This window comes from Cibotium barometz, chromosome 31 (assembly GCF_041138505.1).
Source record: "Cibotium barometz isolate CiBa-2024 chromosome 31, ASM4113850v1, whole genome shotgun sequence".
Classification (NCBI taxonomy): Eukaryota; Viridiplantae; Streptophyta; class Polypodiopsida; order Cyatheales; family Cibotiaceae; genus Cibotium; species Cibotium barometz.
The window spans coordinates 24,963,408-24,969,576 of record NC_141076.1 but is presented as its reverse complement, the minus strand read 5'-3'; positions in this window follow the sequence as shown (position 1 = coordinate 24,969,576).

Sequence of the window (6,169 nt, the reverse complement as noted above, 5' to 3'; positions counted from 1 at the left end):
CTACCTCATGCTCCTTTGAAATCTTTTTTTTCTGCCACCCCTAGTTGTGGAATGTGTCTTTTTCCTCTTTCCTACTTGAGAGGACTGCAAGGAAAACTTTTTCCATACATAAAAAGCATGATAACTGTTCACAAAATCATAAACGAAAAAGACCATGACAACCATACATATCTATTTCCCTTAATAACTTTATAAAATAAAGAATTTGGTAAATTAAAAGCTTCATCCCCATACTTGGCCTCTCTGTTCATGGCTATGGGAGCTCGTTGTAGACCATAAAACAAGCAAGAAAATTTGCCAACACCTAGGGTGTGAACCAACACCTATAATCACAACATGTAGTAAAAATGAGTCAACTATGCTGGTGGAGGGAAAGAGATGAAGGGGAAAAGAGATTGAGGGAAAGCAAGGGATTGGGCTCCACGAGATGATTTCATTGAAAAAACCATCTAGGAGAGGAGAAACTGCCAATGAGACCTTGGTTGGGTTGATTGATCCCTGTGATATTTGGGGTTTCAAATATTTGCTACCGTGGGGTTTCAAATATTTGTTTTGAAAATCAGATTTTTGAATATGAAGCATTTTTGGAAAGACTGTTTGAGCTAGATTGGATGAGCTGTATTTTGTCATGATTGACACATTCAGGCCTTGCAGATCAAAGCTCATCTGAAAAACTATAGTCTCACATTCAATGTGTCAGTCAGAATACTCATATGCCATATATGGATTACTGTAGAAAGGCTTATCTCAAATCTGCCAAATCAAAAGATGTCTAGTATGATCATCTCAAAATTCATGAGATTTCTTTCTAAAACACATTCAGATCATCCATTTCTAGCCCATAGCCATTTTGGAGGATATCAATTTCTCAATGAATCGTTAAGTTAGGAAGTAGCTGCAATAGAGCAAGCATATAGTGCTAGTGTGGCAATAGCTTCGGTTATATTGTCATTATTGTTCAAAAATGATTTACTGCACTTAAAAAATCATATTATGGGATTATAAGTTTTTATGAAAGTCCAACGCTTTAATGTGTAGACGTTGCAACAATCAAGTATGCTTTTACTTGAGCTTTCCTCAAGCTGCTTATGCACATATTTTCCTTTCCCCAGGGTGATGACAATTTGTCTCTATTGTGCCGAACCTTTATTGGCAATATTGGTTGGGTGGTTCATAGCAGATTGACGTGGCGTTCTACATCTTTATGTTGCGAGAATGGGTTGGGTGATAAACAAGCCAAGGGGTTGCAAAATCACCTATATTCCACCCAATGTTTCTCTATCGTTTGCCATAATTCATCTCTCTCTCTCTCTCTCTCCCTGCACATGATTAAATCTTTTCGCTCATTAAGTACTACCCTACAAAAAATATTCACGCCTTCTCTCACTCTCTCTCTCTCTCTCGTACGCGAACAACAATCTCTATCTGTACCTGTGGTGCATAATTACTTGTGCCACAAGGTAGATATAGGGAGAATTAGGGTTACATAGACCATTGTGAACCCTCACAGGGTACTTCGGTGCATGCAAAGGATGGATTAATAACCATTGCCCTGAGGAAACAGGCCTATGAGAATGTTGTTAGTCACAGATGGAAAGCGCAGGCGCTACCTTAGGAAATTCTTTAAAAAGCCCAAAGAGAACTTTTGATTTCCAAGGTTTTAGCCTCCTCACCTTCATGAGGCATGGGTTGCAGCATTGTGTCTGAACTTAGCAAATACCCTTCATCCTTCATTTGTGTATTCAACCTCCTAAGATTATGCTCAATACCATGCATGACCTCCTTGAGGGTGATAATCATCTCGCACAACAAACTCATCCACAATGTGGAGACAGGAAAATGATGTTTTGATCACTGGGTTGTAAGGGATGGTAAGAATGCAGCTAGATATCTTCTTATGTCCAACATATATGCAAGTGCAGGCATGTGGGAAGTAGCAAAAAATCTAAGAAAACAAGAAAATTCATGGAAGAAGCCAAGAAAGACTTCTGTTGAGGTGGAAATTAGGTGCAAGGTGGACTATCTCTGATTTTATGCATTTGTGTGCTCCTCCCTAGACCGTTTGCTAGTCGTAGCTTGAACTGCTTCTATGTGTTTGTTTGTTTGAGTAGCTGTAGTTTGACAGCTGCTGGCACCTCTTGCCTGGTCGAGACGAACTTTTGTGTGCACTCCTCTCCTAGACACCCCTAGACGGTTTGGCCATTGAAACCGTCTAGGGAGAGGACCCTCTTTTGCAAACTCACAACCCATACATCTTTGCAAACACAAAAGCAACCTCTCTCTCAATTGTATGTCTGCTCACCTTGTGCTCTTGAATCCACATACTATACCCGCAAGGAGCAAAAGTGTCTTCCCATACCTGTTTGCAAACACGCAAGCCTACACTCCGTTGACGATTTCCTAGCGAAACCATCAAAGGAGAGGACCCTCTTTTGCAAACATGTTGCCCATACCTTTTTGCAAGCATGTAGATGACCATACTTGAAGAAAATGCAACAGAGACCCAAGATAAGAAAACGCAACAGAGACCCAAGATGAAGAAAACGCAAACAACTATACCTGAACATAATGCATCAAAGATCCAAGATGAAGATAATGCAAACCTGAGATGATGAAGAAAACGCATGCCCCATCCTTTGTTAGGATGGTCTGTCATCAAGATGATATCATGGCCCTCCATCACCTCCTCAAGTCTCCCTGGATGTGTCCATAGGACTCCATTACAGTTCCAGATTGCTATGTGTATCTCTTTGTCTTCATCGCCAGTGAAATGGTTTGGGAGAGTAGACGACCACCTTGGAGATCAATGGAGGAAGAACTAGGAGTGTGGTCTCAAGAGAAAACTTTAGGGTCTAAAACATTTTTTAAAAAAACTAAACCATTATGTAGTGGCTTGGTGGTTAAATAAATCTGTTTAAAATAGTTTACAAATAATTAATATTAGTTGATCTACTTCGGTTTCATTGAATGGCTCTCTGAGTACTCATGTCCATGCATAATTGAGGATCATTACAAATGCAGTTTTCAAGGAGTGAGGGAAGTTTAATGCTAATAGGATTGTTATAACTTTTAAAATCCAAAATTATCTCCAAATTGAATTTTGTCAGGATCTCTAACCTGACTTTAAAACTTGAACGTACAAAACCGTGGAGATTTCAAGAGGCCACAGAAAAATTTTTGAGATATACTTTAACTAATTATTTTCTAAATTTTAAATGATTTTTTTCAAACACTGATCTCAGAATGTAGAATTTTTCATATTTTAGCCAAAGCACTCATGGTAGTGAAAGGGATATTGTGGGTGAGCTAAGTGGAGAGCAAAGTCGAGCTTTTTTAACAGTTTGTTTTGGTCGTAGCTTAAACTACTTCATGCTCACAAAGATTGGTTAGCTTTTAAGTTAGCAGTGAGCAAGATGAATACTACGGTGATAAGAACTCAAAGAGGCACTAATCAAATAGAGCTTGCAATTGCAGAGTAAATTCTTCAGGTTTCTAGAGAGGAGTTGGGAGCACTGTTTGGATTTATAGAAGATAGTATTCGATTACATCAGCTTGTAGGTGGAGAATCGATTACATCAGCTTGTAGGTGGAGAATCAAATGGCCTATCATTTGAGATGCCAATAATAAAGAGGGGAGATAAATTAATGTTTCACCTAGATATATAGTTTGGAAGATCCTTTGTGGTGCATGGAGAAATATCAAGTAGCTAGATAACCACCATCATTGTTAAGAAGGAGTCATCCACTCACCTAGATTTGAAGAAGTCCACAAGAATCACAGGAACTTTTGGTGAGGAGTCTTGTAGTATAACCATTGTAAATATATTAAGAAACCTGCTAGAAAAAAACTCTTGAAAAACAAGTTTCTCTTTGGTATGAGAGAGATCCACCAAGTAGAAGAGTTTCTAGCTAGGTACGATGGAAATAAAACAATTGATAACAAAAAAAAACAATTGATAACACTGATAGAAAATTTGATGGTATGTCTAGACTGATACTATCAAAAGTAATGTGATAGGCTTTCCAAGGATTGTACGATACATGGTGGGTCATTTGCAACCCCTGAATGAATTATGCATTGGATTATTAAGATCAAAACAAAGAAATGAGCTGCATTGTGTGGGTTGTTTGGCCAAAGTATGTCCCTTTGGTAGAAAAACTGATAAATTCGGGTCTCTGAAATGCTTTACTACTCAATGGTTACACAATACTTCCAATGGTAACATGATACTTCCCAATCTTGTTTGACCATGCTCTTGGTGCTTGCTTCAAGCCATAGAGGGCTTTACGTAACCTACACACAAACTCTAGGTACGCATCACTCTCATAACTTGGTGGCTACATCATGTATACTTTTTCTTGCCAATCACCATACAAGAAGAAATTCTTTACATCCATCTAATGTAAAGACCAACCCTTTGCTGGCAGCCATATGAATGATAGCTCTCATGGGTGCCATTCTCGTAACTGGGCTGAATGTCTCTTCATAGTCAATGCCATAGGTTTGCACGTAGCCCTTGGTAACCAATCTTGCCTTATACCTACTCACACTGAACTATCTGCGTTATACTTCACCTTATGCATCCACTTACATCTAATTACCTTCTTTTCCTTAGTAGGCAAAGACAATAACTCCCATGTTGCATTTGCATCCCCAATGCTATCATCTTCTCATTCATGGCATCTTTCCATTTTGTATTTCCAAGTGCTTTCTCAAAACAAGTGGACTCTAGATCTTGTAATGCTTTAACCATGTAAGCGTATTGATGGGCTATATATCCATCCTCGTAGACTTGCGTACACATGCATCACTGCCATGTGTCCTCAAAACAGCTCTGGTTCTTCTTACACCAGGAGTAACCATAGATGGAATGCGAAGCTCCTCATCAAGACTCTACTCCATCAAGGCTCTGCTCAGAGCCACTAGAGTCACCATCCACATATGAGTGATCTCCTGACAAATCAGGCATAAAAGGTTAATCTAGCTTTTCCTTCCCTTTATGTGATACATGTTTACCTATATCTATCCTCAACCTGCACGTGACCATGGACTAACACTGTACCCAATGTTGAAAGTCTGTCCAGGTCCACTAAGCACCTGTGATTCCTACTCTACATGTGGTGCAGCCTTAATATTTCTTACATCTATAATCTTTTTACTCCAAATTATAATCAGTGAAGATGCATTTCGCTGCCTTTGGATCCAAGTTTGTTCTCACTTTGTCAGCAACATACACATATGCGCAATACACCCAAACACTTTCAAGTGAGACACACCCAATACACCGCTTTCTTTGCTTCTTTCTCATATCCTTAGCTTGAACCACGCTTTGATACCATAAAGAGACTACGGGGGAAAGAGAGAGCTTGAGTTCCTTGGCAAAGCAAACACACAAGAACGGGGAGAGATGATGATGCTCTTACCCATGTACATTGGTTCCTTTACTTTTTTCTCATATCCTTAGCTTGAACCAGGCTTTGATACCATAAAGTGAATGCGGGTTAGAGGGAGAGCTTGAGTTCCTTACAAAGCAAACACACACACACACACACACACACACACAAGAGAGAGCAAGACATAACAGAGAGATGGATGACTGAATTTTCTTCTATCTTCTTCTCTTCTCTACCACACACCTTAAAATACAAGAGTATATATTATAAGGGAAATTACTATCCTACAATGACATAAAATGGTCAATCCATAGTGTGACTCGACTATATGAGCTGGTGCTATAAAGGAAATTACTATCCTACAATAACATACGTTGGTCAGTCTATAGTGTGAACTCGACTATATGAGCTGGTGCTATAACTATGCCATAACTCTAGAACTTCAAAGTGGCTGTCACATAGCCTGTCGTCCACTAGAAGCATATTGATTAAAATCTCACCAACCATGCCAGTGGCATAAGTGCATAAGATATCACCTAGGCGGGTCATTAATGTTTGTGGCACTATTTGAGCGTGATATCTCAACATCACCACAAGAAATTTTAAGTTGACATTTGTTTATTCTCTAATTTCCTCAACATTTGACAACTTCTTAAGCCTACCCTGACTCTTCTTTGTTTATTCTCTAATTTCCTTAACATTTGACAACTTCTTTAAGCCTATCTTGACTCTTCTTTGGTTCATTACTTTTTGAACATCAACATTTGGCTTTGGA